We start from the raw sequence: 15871 nt of genomic DNA on the forward strand, positions 1-15871 counted from the left end.
ACATCTTGCAAAGCAGGAAACTGACTGAAATTTGGCAGAGTTTATAACAATAATTTTGGATTGATAGGCACTGTGAGGCAATAGCCTTTAAGCAAGTATTGATGAGTAAAATGCTAGTTTTGACAAGTAAGCTCTTTCTGTTAGTTCACAGTCTTCTAGGATCAAGTATTTACTGAAGCAAAGAGCCGAGTTATTTTTGCCTGTTCTCAGTGTATAAGGACAGGAAAGTATGCCTGGTCCCATTTTTTTTTTTTTTTTTCTTAAACCCAAAGAGAGGAAATTAAATTGGTTTCAGTTCCCTTTATCAGGTTCCTGCAAACTATTTTTGTTGTAAGCAACCATTGGTTGTTAGTAAGTCCTACTATGCTGGTATTATCAAAAAATAGTGATAAGGCTTCTTGTTATCCTGTTGCACCTAATGGCTGCAGTTTCTTGTTTGAGCAACTTGTATATGTATGACAAGACAGTTCCTGAATCTCAGACAGGTCAAGTAATTCTTGGCCTGAAGAAAAGTGATGAAAGTCGTCCATTCTCTGCCTTTCACCAACACATCCTTGTGCACTAAAGGGACTCTGAAGAAACTGCTGAAGGCTACAGACAAAACACTATATGCTTATGACTCCAAAACTGCCCACGATCTTTACCATGAGTGTTCCATTGTCGAGGACACTCATCAGATATTTTCTTTATTGATTTTCCATGATACTTACTTAACCAGATTTGCTGTTAGCTCAGAGACCTTTTGATCAATGTATTAGTTTTCTGTTGCTGTTGCAACAAATTGTGTGTGTGTGCTCTGTGGTGTCTGACTCTTTGTGACCCTACGGACTGTAGCCTGTCAGGCTCCTCTGCCCATGGAGTTTTCCAGGCATGAGTACTGGAACCAGTTGCCATATCCTACTTCAGATCTTCCTGACCCAGGGATTGAACCCACATCTCTTGCATCTTCTGCATTGGCAGGCGGATTCTTTATCATTGAGCCACCAGGGAAGCCCTGGTAACAAATTACCACAAACTTAATACCTTGAAACAATACAACTTTACTATTTTATAGTTTAAAGTCTGACATGGGGCTAAAATGAATGTAACAAAAGGGAAGAATCCATTTCTTTGCCTTTTCCAGTTTCTAGAAGCTGCCTATATTCCTTGGCTTGTGGCCCCTTTACTCCATCTTCAAAGCCATCTGTCTGACTGTTTTTCCTTAGTCTTGACTCCCTCTGACCCTCCTTTTCAGCTTCCTTCTTGTCCCCATCCAGATAATCCAGGATAAGCTATTTTAATATCTGATTAGCAAACTTGATTCTGTCTGCATCTTTGATCCCCTTTTGCCATGTAACTTACCATATTCACAGCCTTCAGATGTTAGAAATGGACATCTTTGGGGGAGGGCATTATTCTACAAATCAGAGTCAATAGTAAAGCAGGAATTTTGTTGACATCCAGGCTACCACTGATGAGAAGGTTAAGGAAATCAGAAGTGATCACAAGGCAAGCATTTTGATATTTGGCTAAAGCCAAACTTAAAAATCAGATTTTGGTAGAATACCAACACTGAGACCGAACTTCAGTACATTCCTAACACCTAGAAATCCACTTCTAGAAATTTATTCTACAGAATTACACGTGTGAAAGTTCTACTAACAAGAGTATTTACTGCCACCAAATTTATGAGAGAAAAATTGTAAGCAACTTAAATGTCTGTCCACACAGAATGGCTGACAAAATATACCTATATTCTGGAATGTTTTGCAACTTAAAATGAAGTAAACTTATACACCAGGAGGATGTTCATGATCTACTGTACTTTTTATAAAAGAGCAAGCTTTGGAACAGTATGCATAATAGGATACCGTTTTACCTTTTATGAGCATGTGTGTGTGTGTGTGCGCGTGCATACACATAGTGTGGGAACATGCAGAGAAAAAAGGCTGGAAGAGTATATACCTATCAACAATATAACTTCTGTATTGTTTGAATTTTCACCATGAGCAGGCATCACTTCAGTTTATCCCTTGAACCAGAAATTCTAATTCTAGGAAATTTACTAATGAAAACATCATGGTGGTGAACAGATTTCTCTGCAAGGATAAACACCCCTGTATATGAGAGTGAACAACTGTTAGCACCCAAAATGAAGAGGGGATCGATTAAAGGAGTTGTACATTTATACTACGGAGGAGTATAGAGCCATTAAAAATAAAGATAATTTACAAAACAGAAATAGACTCACAGATATAGGAAAAAAAAACTTAATGGTTACCAAAGGGGAAACCTGGGGGAGGGATAAATTTGGAGTTTGAGATTAAAATATACACACTACTCTATGTAAAACAGATAAACAACAAGGGCCTACTGTATAGCACAGGAGACTATACTCAATATCTTACGTTAACCTATAATAAAAAAGAAACTAATATATGGCTTCCCAGGTGGTGCGGTGGTAAAAAATCTGCCTGCCAACACAGGAGGTGCAAGAGATATGGGTTGTGGGTTCGATCCCTGGGTCAGGAAGATCCCCTGTAGCAGCAAACAGCAACCCATTCCAGTATTCTTGCCTTGAAAATTCAATGGACAGCGGAGCCTGGTGGGCTACAGTCCATGTTGCAAAGAGTTAAGACAAGACTCTGTGTGTGCACGCACATGTGCACACACACACACATATATATCTATATATATCTGAATCACTTTACTGTACACTTGAAACTAACACAACATTGTAAATCAATTATATTTAATAAAAATTAAATTACCCACACTATAAAGACTGACAGATATACTATTAAATAAAAATACTATAAAACATTATGTATAATGTATGCCATTTCACTCAAATATATACACAAATAATTATTATGCAAATGTGATCAGTAGCTATCTATGTAGGGTGGAATGATGGGTGATTTTTACTTATGATTTTTTTGGAAGAGAGGAGGATGTCAGAGATGGGGGCTCTAGTTCTACACTTCTCTCAGCGTTGAATTTCCAAGGACAATATACGTATTAAGGACCCACAGTTTTGAAGTGTGACTCATTTGAAAAGACCCTGGTGCTGGGAAAGATTGAGAACAGGAGGAGAAGGGGACGACAGAGGATGAGATGGCTGGATGGCCTCACCGACTCGACGGACATGGGTTTGGGTGAACTCCAGGAGTTGGTGATGGACAGGGAGGCCTGGCATGCTGCGGTTCGTGGGGTTGCAGAGTCGGACACCACTGAGCGACTGAACTGATACTGAACTGAGAAATCCTAGAGTAGACATTTTGTCCTGGGTTCCCTGGAGCAGCCACTTAGAAAGCCTGTGCAGCACTCAGTAATCCCTGAGGGCCCACCAACATGCCCCCTTCTACTTGGTTCCACCGCCAACATGGTGCTACATCCAACATGGTATTGCTGCCAACGAGGCACTCGGTCTAATGTGGAATTCCTTTCACATGCTGTCACCACCAGCACAGCGGTGCATCACAGGACAGCTGCACCACACCGTGGCATTCTATCCAACACGGTGCTACATCCAACATGACACCAGAACCAACAAGGCAACTGAGCTGCAGAGTAACTGTGGCTTGAGGAAATCTCCCGGGCAGTGGAGCTTGAGTTCAGCTTCACTGGCCAGCACATCCCAGTGAGGTGCCAGAACAGAGGCAGAATCCAAGTAGTATACATAGGTTAACAAGGAAGGACCATCCACTCTCCCATTCAAGCTTCCTTACCTAGGATCCCAGGAAGGAGGGTAAGAAGAGGAGAATCCTTGGGAAGGGGGCAAATGCTGTAACACAGAGGCAGAGATTTACACACATTTGATATGTGGTTGTTGAGCTTATATACACTACATTTCCCTTTGCCATATCTGGTTTTCTCCCTTTGTGTGTGGGGGGGAATGTCAAAATATTAAAGCTTATCAACAGCAACAGGTCCTTGGACCTGCATTCTACAGCTCTGTTGATTACTCTGGGAGCCTCTTACCTTGGCCTTTCTTGAATTTACCCTCAGGAGAGAGGTTTTTCGGGTCTTTTCTGCAGGCTTTTGCGGAATACATTTTTTCTATAACCAACTCTCCCTTTTATAACTTAAGCTCTTTGCCCTTTGAAAGTCCTTTTCTTTACTAATCAATTTTCAAGGAATATTTTAGTTTACTCATTAACAATGATCACTGCTCTTGACATACACTGCATATTTTTATTGTGTAACACATATTTTAACCACATTGAAGAAAACGATTTAAAGGAAAAATTCCTCATGTTTCTCCCAACTTAATATGTTAAATTTTTCCAATTCAACTCTGAAATGAAATAATCTGACTCACTCTGATCAGTGTTCTAGTTTCTGCATTTAAGATGCTATTTAAGCTTGGGATTAATATACACACACTACTATATATAAAATAGATAACCAACAAGGACCTACTGTATAGCACCGGGAATTCTACTTAACATTCTGTATTAACTTATATGGGAAAAGAATCTGAAAAAGAATGAGTATATGTATCACTATAACTGAATCACTATGCTGTACACATAAAACACTAATTTGTCAATCAACTATAAAGCAAAACAGTTTTTAAAAAAGATGCTATTGTGCAAGTCCATATTGTTTGCCTTCAACATTGCTGTTGACTGCATGGTATTTCATTATGTTGATAAATTAGCGTCTCTTGAGCCATTTCCCAAGTCTAATAGTTTAGGTAGATTGAGACTTTAAAAAGTGTTGGGCGTAGTCTCAATAAAGGAACTTAAAATCACAAAGTGATTACAGATCTTCAAACAAAACAGTTCTAAAGAGAAAATCAAATTTTGGCTAACTATTAAAAGAATTAAAAGATCTCTCTTAATAATTTTAATGTCAAATAAACATGAAAACCAGTGTGTATGAGCACTAGACATAAATAATAAAAGCAACAGTACATAAAAATAAAGTGTATTCATGAAAACCATGTACAAATTAAGAAGAAAGGTATTATTAATTACTCATTAAAAAGTCATAGTCCCTCCCTTTTGTGGCCGATGAAGGGACTTCTCCAATTCCTTCTGAATTTGCCAGAGTGAAGAGGCAACATCACTTCACCAGTTCCACTGTGACTAAGATGTATGGTCTTGCAAAGCAGGATCTGATTCCCCTGGGGGCATGAGAAGGCCTTCCTAGGGCTTTGATACATGTTTCCAGGTCCTCATTGCCCATAAATTTTCTAACATTGGTCAGATCTAGGTCTAGATCACCAACAACTCTTTGTCCCTTTATAAGAAAAAGACATACACCTTACCCTTCTCTACTCTTGGAGGGGGTTTCCTGTCTCTCTCTCTCTCTTGGGCTCATTTCTATTAAGAGTAAAGTTAAATTAAGAACAGGGCACTCTGCCCCAAGTTCTGAATTCAGATAAATGATAGAGTGAGGCAGTGGGAGTATTGGTAACTTTTACTAAATAATTTTGTCTCTTCTATCCCCTATTGCCCAAGAATGCCTAGCTCTTGTTAGATAATCACTTGTGAGCAGACCAAAAAAAAAGGATGAGCTAACGCTCATAAAAAGGAATGAAATATTGCCATTTGCAGCAACATTGATGGACCTAGAGATTATCATACTAAGTCAGAAAGAGAAAGACAAATATCATATGATATCACTTATACATGAAAACTAAAATATGATACAAATGAACAAACATATTTACAAAATAGACTCACAGACCTAGAAAAAAACTTATGGTTACCAAAGGGGATGGAGGAAGGAAAATGGGAGATTGGGAATGACATACACACAGTACTATGAGGGAAAAGAATCTGAAAAGGAATATATGTGCATATATGCGTGTGTGTGTGTTTGTATATATAACGGAATCACTGTGTTATACACTTGAAATTAACATGATATTGTAAATCAACTATACTTCAATTAAAAAAAAATAAGAAATTCTGTTCTGAATGCCAAAAATATCTTTCTTTATTTATGTAATGTAAGCAGGTCTTTAAATGATCATTTCTGAAAGAAAAAAAGCATCAACTATTGACAGTGATTCTTTTAAATATACCTGGAATGTTTTAATGGGACTACTAAGTCTCTTCAGATACACTGGATAAAACTCCCAGATAAAACTTTTAAGTGATTTATTTTAGAGTTGTTGTGCATTACTTGACTAAGTAGTTAAAATTTTTATCAAATCATATCATGAAATATTTGTTATTATGGTAAATCTTTGTTGTTTTAAAAACTGAGGGTTTTTTTTTGTTTGTTTTTTGGCCGGGGGGGGGAGAAATTACATGCTAGTTTAATCAGTTTTTAGTAATAAATACTTTTCTGCTTCATTAAATAGGAAAAGATCTCTTGTAATGAAAATAATCGAGTTATTTACTATTTTCATACTTGATTTTTTATTTTTTTAAAAGCTAAACGCCAGAATTTGCATCACATCCATATGTACATTCTACCCAGGGAAACCATGCATTTATCATACTCTTTGCTTCATAAGTGATTTATAATTTTAGCTATATATTACATTGTATTAGAAATTAGTTAAGAAACAATATAGTTATATATTTAAAATATTTTACCCCTTTACTTATTTGGCTGTGCCAGGTTCTTGGTTGGGGCACGTAGAACCTTTGGTGTTCGTTGTGGCATGCAGCATCTTTAGAACTCTTAGTTGTGGTGTGGGATCTATTCCCGGACCAGGGATGAAACCTGGGTCCCCTGCATTGGCAGCACAGAATCTTAATTACTGGACCACCAAGAAAGTCCTAAGAAATAGTATATTAATATATTATCTGGTTTTTAATAATTATAGAATGGACAACTTAATTATATTAGATCTGTATCACTTTAAACTAAACCTGATGGATTTTAAAAATCTTATAAGATTTATTTCCTAGTGGTTACTGTCATGTTCCTTGAAGTAAGTATTAACATATTTGTTTCATGTAAAAAATAAACTCAGATGTCTTCTGACAGTAAGTAATTCTGATTTAATGGCAAAGAGGAAAGTTGTTAACAACTGGGTTATATAGCTAGCATTTTCCATCTCTTAAAGGAACGAAAGTTGCAGTTCCAAGGTTATGAAGAAAACACACTGATGACATGTGCTGTATTTAGGCGCACAGTTCAGTGGCATTAAGTACCTTCACATTGTTGTGAAACCATCAGCACTGTTCATCTCCAGAACTTCTACAGTCTAGACACAGAGCAGCCAGGTTTTCAGTCTAAGAGCAGGAGAGCTTCCTAAAGGGAAGAAAGCAGATGCCAGGGTAAAGATAAAGGAAATTTTTGCAGTAGTTGACCCGTGATTCTCTGAGGAAGTAAAGGGAGCAAGTGAGTTTACAGTGTTCAAGGATAGGAGGATGAACCTCCACAATTTTAAAGGAGCACCACTGCGGTGATGAGGTCAAGCATGGAGCATGGTATGGAATTTCAGAAGCTCTATGTCCTGTGATTAGAACCCACGGGCTGCTACTGAGGTAAGTGCCTAGTAGGTCCAGAGGGGAATTTGGGTGATGTACAGCACCCTTTGTGCTGTTCAATTCATTAGCTTCATGCAGTAGATCTAAGCAGTTCAGTGCTAACCTCTCAGTTCTGATGAAAATTCCATAAAATCAAGTTTCAACACACATTATTTCTGTTCCTCCTCTGAATAAGTTCATGCTGTTTCTGTCTCCCAGAGATCTATCAGCCACTGGCAGGGTTGGAAGTATCTCTCATACTTCTTTCATAAGCAGTGTGGTCTGATGCTAATACTTGGACTTGGGTGGTAGGTGGCCCTGGAGTTGAGGCCAGGTCTGCCTCTTTCTGTGGATCTTTGGCAAAGGTGTCAGTCCTTCTCAGCCTTGACTTGCATGCAGACTCTCTATAAAATGGGATCGAATATTTGCCTCATTGGACTGTTGGGAAGATAAAGTAAGATGATGACTATTCCCCATTTCTATTAACCCATTCTAGAGCTTTCATGTAATTAAGATAATTGTGCCCACTTTACATGCTGTATCACTTGGCCTCTATTATTGATATTTTTGCATCCTATGAGGAAGGCTGGTTGTCTAAGAGCATCTCCACTGTTAGCCCCAGACTCCAAAGACCAGTCATCACTGTTTTTTCTTGATGCTAGTACCTCTCTCACCTGTGCATTCTTGACTGCTTTGATAAATGGAGTGTCCTCTGGGCTCGCCCATGAACAAGGTTAAATCAGAGGATGGGTTGAGAAAACAGTCCATGGATTAGACACAAGTAGATTCAGCACAAGAAGGAAATGAACGCCATCTGAGATGGGGAGAGTACACAAAACACTTTTGGTATCAAATTTAATAAAACACTGACAAATTCGTGGTCAAAAAGACTTATGCCTATGTTTTCATCTAAGAGTTTTACAGTTTTATTTAGGTTTTTGGTCCATTTTGAGCTAATTTTGTGAGGCAGTAGTTGAAATTCACTTTCTTTTTTGCATTAAAAATTTTTCATTGAAATATACTTGATTTATAATATTGTATTAGTTTCAGATATACTGCAAAGAGATTCAGTTATATATATATATATATATATTTTTTTTACAGTCTCTTCCATTTTAGGTTATTACAAGATATTGAGTATAGTTCCCTGTGCTATACAGTAAGTCCTTGTTGGTTATCTATTTTACATATAGTACAACAGTTTGTATATTTTAATTTGAAACTCCTAATTTGTCCCTCACCCCTCTCTCCCCTTTGGTAGGCTTGTTTGCTATGTCTATGAGTCTATTGCTGTTTTGTAAATAAGTTAATTTATATCATGTTTTTCAGATAAAACATATATATGATATTTGTCTTTATCTGGCTTACTTCACTTAGTATGATAACAAATTCATTCTTTTGCATTTGGATATGCAGTTTGTCCCATGATCAACTAACTGCCTGAATTAATGACCTTTCAGACTTCTTTTTGTGGTCCAATTTGCAAGGTTTTTTTAATTTATTGTTTTGCATCAAAAATTCAGTCAAAGCTGAATTTAGTCACTTTAAGTCTCAACAAGATATCACAAATTTCCCACCAATTGTACAAAATGTCCCCTAGGGCCAGTTTTAAATTAGGTTCACACAACAAAATGCACATTTCATTTGAAAGCTTTTGTGCAGGTGTGCCCAAGCCATCAAATCCAATTAAACAGGAGCAAATGCATTAATAGCTGAAGACTTAGTTTTACATCAGGCTGTCTCTAGAGATGTTCCAAGCAAATAAAATAGTGAAATCCCAAGAACCATTTTTTTTTTTTTTTAAGACTAGCCAAGATAAACTGGTACTAAGTAATTTGGAAGAGTGTCAAGTGGGATTCATTACAGCACTGATTCTGAGAAGAGGGTGCCAACTGCATCTGCCCTTGAAGGATAAGTTGTTTGATCTCTGGCAATGAACCTCAGGGTCTTTGGCTGATGGGACAGGGTGGGCAATAGCTCTAAAGTAGAAGAGAGTGGTATGCGTAGAGAGTAAGGGGTAGAAGGCAGTTCGGCTTACAAAGGCATGCTGGGACAGACGGGTTGGGTGGGATAAGACAGCTCAAACGCCTGGTTTTAGAAACATGAAATGTTAAGAAAAATTACTTGGAAAAAAGGCAAGAAGGTAGGTGGCACGTACTTTCAGTGCATTACTAGGAACTAAGAGGGCTGGTGGTCTCGACCAAGAGTTATTTCATTACCTAGCCTAAGGGAATAAAGCATTGTTATTACTATCAATTATGAGCTTAGAATCTCAAATTATATGCTTGATATTATCCAACAGAAAAAATAACCCCAAAGGGTACAGTTTGAATGCTCTCCTCTTTTATATCAAATCTAACATTTTAATTCTAACATTCCTTTTTTACTCTTAGTTTTCTTTTACAAATCTCTATGAATACCCAATTCTTCAACATGCTCTTATAACCAGCTTTAACGAACTGGCTCCCTTATTAATAAGTTATTACAATAAATCTTTGACACACATTCATTCTGTATTTGTATAAGTCATGTTTCCAACACTTTGAAAACTTTGACAAAATTCAACCGTGATGACCCAAACTATCCTTTAGGCATCCTTTGAGGAAAAAAGCAGCCCTCACTCCACCAAGGAGCCCAAGTACAAATGATCATTGGATTCCTCATTCTGCATGAATTTGTAAAAGACTAAAAAATTTTAAAGCTGTGAAAATGTATTCCAAGGGAATAGGAGGCTCATTCCTGATGCTGTGACACTACACCACAGTACAAACCCTAGGAAGCCAGACATGGCAGGTGAGCCAGACGCTCTCCCATGATGAGCATGTGTTAATATTTAAGAATGATTGCAGGTAGTCTTTCACCTTAGCTAGCTGCTGCTCCATTGTTGAAAGTCCATGTAAAGACGTTCAGATTCTCATCAAAGTGAAAGTCGCTCAGTTGTGTCTGACTCTTAGTGACCCCGTGGACTATACAGTCCATGGAATTCTCCAGGCCAGAATACTAGGGTAGCTGTTCCCCTCTCCAGATCTTCCCAACCCAGGGATTGAACCCAGGCCTCCTGCATTGCAGGAGACTTCTTTACCATCAGGGAAGCCCTCAGATTCCCATAACCTAGCATATAAAGCTGTCTAACCACTGCTTTGGTTCTTTATGGCAAAGAAAACCCTTCTTCAAGTATGATCCATACTTGGCTTTAAGTATGATCCAAAGTTACTAAGAAACTCATTAATGGGGCTAACGTTCACTGCCTAGATTGCCCTCATCTGCCCTCTTTTCTGTCAGATGATTATTAATCAATGCTCAGCGTATGTATCACGTCCTTTCTAAACTCCTCTAGGCATAAAGAGTTACTTCCTTTTCCCATAGCACTCTGGTTCCGTCTTTACAGTACTTTCAATACAGTACTGTCCCTGAACTATTTGAAGTGTTTTCCCAGTTACTCTGAGAGCCTCCCAAAGCCAGAGATTACTTTATCTCTGTATACCCTGTTTCTACCCACAAGTTTTGGCAGATAGAGAGGAGTCAAGAAATTGCTGTTCAGAGAGTACATTTTTGAAAAAGTCCTCTAGTGCCATCATAACTGGTAAACCAAAAAATAAAAACAAAGGATGTTCATAGAGGGAAGAAGAGATTACTAATTTCTTACTCCAGGCCTGGGATTAATTTCAACTTCCCTAGGTCCTTGGGTTAGATGAAACAGTAGCAAAGGGCATTTTTTGTGTAACTCAATACAAATGAGCCTTTTCAGTAGATCTGAGCATCAGTTCTCTAGACACAAACCATTTCTCAATTTTAAAAAAGCATGGAAAATTACTACATGAGTTTTCTCTCTGAGTCGTGAATGCTGTCTGGTGAGGCAGAAATTAGACTGTAAGGGACAAAATGACAAAAAAAAAACTGTCCCTACCATATGGGGTACTTGGCTATGCTGAATTCTGTTCAGTCATATGCTAGGGTTAAGTAGTATGAACCAAACGAACAGATGCTGTGCATATTACAATAGGGTTAAAAGAGTCTGTAAACATTGGACAATCTCTAATCTCAAAAACAGTTCACATTCATTTGAAATGGACAATGGTGCACATTTACAATTTTTCCCAAAGCTACTTTAACTCTTTGACTGTGGTCAAACTATAAAATGGAGAAATCCAAATAACATGGACATTCTTAAGAATATCACATTAGTTCACTATGTTGATGACATCATATTAATGGACCAAATAGGCAATAAATGGCTAGCATGGAGGAGTCTTCGTTATGTGCTACAATGACTGGAAGAATAATCTTATGAAGAATTGGGGGCCACCACATCAGTAAAAAATGTTAGGAGTTCTGTAGTCTGGGATGTCACCTCCAAAACAAAAGACAAATTATTGCATCTTGAACCTTCCACCAGCAAGAAGAAAGTAAAATGTATCTTTGCCCATATTGGAAATAGTCAACCTTTTTGACTTTAGCTGTTCTGATAGGTGTGTAGTGACATCTTGTTCCATTTTAAATTTGCATTTCTTCAATGGCTTCCCTGATAGCTCAGTTGGGTAAAGAATACACATAACAGTGCGAGACCGCAGCTTGATTCCTGGGTTGGGAAGATCCACTGGAGAAGGGATAGGCTACCCACTCCAGTATTCTTGGGCTTCCCTGGTGGCTCAGCTGGTAAAGAATCCACCTGCAATGCAGGAGACCTGGGCTCGATCTCTGGGTTGGGAAGATCCCCTGGAGAAAGGAAAGACTACCCACTCCAGTATTCTGGCCTGGAGAATTCCATGGACTATATAGTTCATGGGGTCGCAAAGAGTTGGACACAACTGAGCAACTCTCACTTTCAATGTCTAATGATGTTGAGCACTTTCCATGTTCTTCTTTGCCATCTGGATATCTTCTTTGATGAAGTGCCTGTTCAGAACTCTTACTCATTTAAAAAATTGTGCTGTTTTCTTATTGGTGATTTTTGACAATTCTTTGCATATTCTGGATTCAAGTTCTTTATTAGATATATGCGTTGCAAAGATTTTTCTCCTAGCTTGTGCTTTGTGTTTTCATTTTCCTAACATTGTCTTTTAAGCAGCAGAAATTTTTAACTTTGGTAAAGTCCATTTTATCAATTTGTTGTTTTATGGACTGAGCTTTTATTGCCTAAGTCAAGGTCACAAAAGGTTTCTCCTGTTTTTCGAAGTTTTATAATGTGAGGATTGACATTTAGGCCTATGACTCCTCTAGAGTTAATTTTTGTTTATGGTGTGAGATATGGATCCGAGTATATTGCTGTGGCCCGCGGGTTCTACAGCGCATGCTCAGTAGTTGTGGCGAATGGGCTAAGCGCTCTATGCATGTGGAATCTTCCGGACCAGCAGTTGAACCCATGTTTGCTGCACTGGCAGGCAGACCCTTAACCACTGGACCGCCAGGGAAGTGTTCTATAATGTTTTGAGTGTATCTCTTGCACAGATTTTTTTGGGGGTATTTACTCTAAATATTTAAATTACTTAACACAGTCTACTGGTTTTAATATTTTACCAGTTCAAATTAAGTATAGAAACTGTAGCTCCCTTTAAGTCCCTTTACCCTCCCCTATTTATAACTGTCTTAAATATTTCTTCTATAGTCACTGCAAACCAAATCAGATATTATATATAGAGAGATTTTTTTGTTTCAACCGTCAAACATAATTTAGAAACCTTGAGAACAGGAAGTATATTGTATTTAGTAATATTTTGTTCTATTGTGCTTTCCTTTTTCCTTATAGCTTAAACTTCCATCTTTCATTATTTCCTTTATATTTGAAGAACATTTTCCAGAAATTTTTATAGTAGGTTCAGTGGTGACAAATTCTTAGCTTTTCTAAGTTTTCTTTCATTCCTAAAGGATAATCTTCCCATATGTAGAATCTGGAATTGGCAGGGTTTTTCTTTTCCCATAGGTTTATTTTATTATTGTTGTTATTTATTTTGGTCGCACCAGGTCTTAGTTATGGCATACAGGACCTTTATTTGCCTATGTGGTATCTAGCTACCTGAACAGGGATCGAAGCCAGGCGCCTTGCATTGGGAGTGCCAAGCCTTAGCCACTGGACCACCAGGGAAGCCTAACAGTTTTCTTTCAGAAACTGGATAATGTTGTGCTACTTCCTTCTGACCACCATGGTGCTGATGAGAAATCTGCCATCCAAAAAATATTTCCTGTAGGTGTTATTGCTCTTTCAGTTTTCAAGATTTTTTCTTTTTTTAGTTTTCAGAAGTTTAAATTTGATGTACCTGGGTATAGATTTCTTTGGGTCTATTCTGTTTTGGATATGTTCAGCTTCTTGAATCTGTAGGTTTATCTATTTTGACAAATTTGTAAGTTTTCAGCCATTGTTTCTTTGAATACTTTTGAGCCTTCTCTTCTTCTGGGACTCTGACTCTGATTTATAGATAGGTTCATTTGTGTCATATTTTAGTACATGTAAGTGATATGTACATATTTAGTACATATCACTACATGTAAGTGATATGTTATTTGTCTTTCTCTTTCTGGTGTCAGCATCTTTCAAAATTGTATTTTGTCATTCAGTTTGTAATTCTCCTGATGAATGATTTTTTTAAAATGGCATCCTGGACTGTCAGAGCATTATGAGACTCTGGATCTTTTGTAAACCTTCTATTTTAGAATGACCTCTCTGACACTAGGCCAGATGGAATAGAGTGTCATGTCCTAAGTGCCAGGTGGGGCTGAAATTTCAGGTTTCCCATTTCACCTTCTATGATACCCCAGAGGGGAGTGGTGCCTTGTTCTTGTTGGATGGAAGTACAGATTTCTGGCTTCCCACTAGGCCTGACAATTGAGAACCAATACAAGGATAAATGTGCAAAGTAGCTGAGAGCAAAAAGCAATATTGCTTCTTAATTTTTTGTTAATTCATTTAGAAGCTTTCTTTTCATGGCCTCTATGTGGCCACACTCTCCTGTTTGTTATTAATTTCACCTGTGTCCCTTTGCTGGCTTACTATTCTTTATAACGTGTAAAGGCTAAGTCTCAAATGCTCAATCTTGAGTACTGTCCTTTTATCTGCTTTTCTTCTTTAGTTGTACTTTTCCCCTAGGAAAACTTGTGCAGTCCTATAGCTTTAAATATCACTTGTATACTGAGGACTCCAAAATTTCTATTTTCTTATGAGGAATCCTCTAAATTCCTGATGGGTATTTTGAACTGCTCACTTGATATCTCCATCTGAATGTTTATCAGCATTTCCTGCCTTAATACATTGAAAGCATAATTATTAATTCCAACCTCTTTCTCCTGGTCTCAAGTCTTCACCAGTTATCTAGGTGTTGAGGTAAAAATTTAGGATTCATCTTTGCTTTCTTTCTTTCTCTCATACCTCACATATAAAACACTGGTAATATTAACAAACTCATCTGTATCATTCTGCACCCTTCTCATTGTTTGGATATACTTACACAAGCACTTATTAATATATTAGTATGCACATCTTGGGCTTCCCTTGTGGCTCAGCTGATAAAGAATCTGCCTGCAAAGTGGGAGATTGGGTTCGATTGCTGGATTGGGAAGATCCCCTGGAGAAGTGAAAGGCTACCCACTCCAGTATTCTGGCCTGGAGAATTCCATGCCATACAGTTCATGGGGTCGCAAAGAGCTGGACACAACTGAGCCACTTTCACTTTCATGCATATCTTGGTTTAATAGACATAGACTCCAAATACTTACTTTTTAAAGTTAACACCCCTTTAAGCCAGTAGATTCACACTTTTTTCTCCTAATTTCTTAAAGGCGCCCTAAATATATACAAACATCTATAGATCAATATATATTTATCAGGGTGTGGTAGTAGTAATTTTTCCTTATTTTTTTTCTCACTCCCTCCTTCAACTCTCAAAACAACTTGACTAAATGGCATATATTTGTTCATATCTTTCATCATCCTCACAAAATCAAATAAATATATGTATGTATATATGTATATTTATATATAAGTCTAAAAATCTTGCTTTTCCCATTCAAAAAATCCCCAAACCTCATAAAAACTCCTCCAGAACATCTAGTACAGTGAAAATTCTTTCTTTTTAATGACAATATTCTTTGGTATAAATAGTCTATGAAGTAGAATTTCAGAAACAGAATTTGCTGAATCAAAAGATACACACACACACACACACACACACAGAGTTTTTATTAAATGGTGTGTGCTAAGTCACTTCAGTTGTGTCCAACTCTTTGTGACCTTATGGACTGTAGCCTGCCAGGTTCCTCTCTGTCCATGGGATTCTCCAGGCAAGAACACTGGAGTGGGTTGCCATGCCCTCCTCCAGGGGATCTTCCCGACCCAGGGATTGAACCCTAGTCTCTTACGCCTCCTGCATTGGCACACAGGTTCTTTACCACTGGCACCACCTGGGAAACCCTATATAACAGCTTGAAAGTGAATGTGTTAGTCACATAGTCCTATCTGA

General features: G+C 37.8%; 1 long non-coding RNA gene across 16 annotated transcripts in view; it reads right to left on the reverse strand.

Moving 5' to 3' along the window:
• Positions 1 to 15871, reverse strand: part of LOC102392359 — a 60741-nt gene that overhangs the window by 40768 nt on the left and 4102 nt on the right. For 13 of the 16 annotated variants that reach the window (XR_006547438.1, XR_006547446.1, XR_006547444.1 and 10 more), the window contains exons 3-4: positions 8096 to 8235; positions 7104 to 7203 (exon numbers count right to left, since the gene is read on the reverse strand). This is a non-coding gene — a long non-coding RNA (uncharacterized LOC102392359). Of the gene's footprint in view, positions 1 to 3710; positions 3767 to 7103; positions 7204 to 7545; positions 7860 to 8095; positions 8236 to 15871 lie in introns of all 16 variants that reach the window. The other 3 variants (XR_006547434.1, XR_006547447.1, XR_006547445.1) reach the window with 3 other exon arrangements.

This window comes from Bubalus bubalis, chromosome 21, assembly GCF_019923935.1.
Source record: "Bubalus bubalis isolate 160015118507 breed Murrah chromosome 21, NDDB_SH_1, whole genome shotgun sequence".
Lineage (NCBI taxonomy): Eukaryota > Metazoa > Chordata > Mammalia > Artiodactyla > Bovidae > Bubalus > Bubalus bubalis.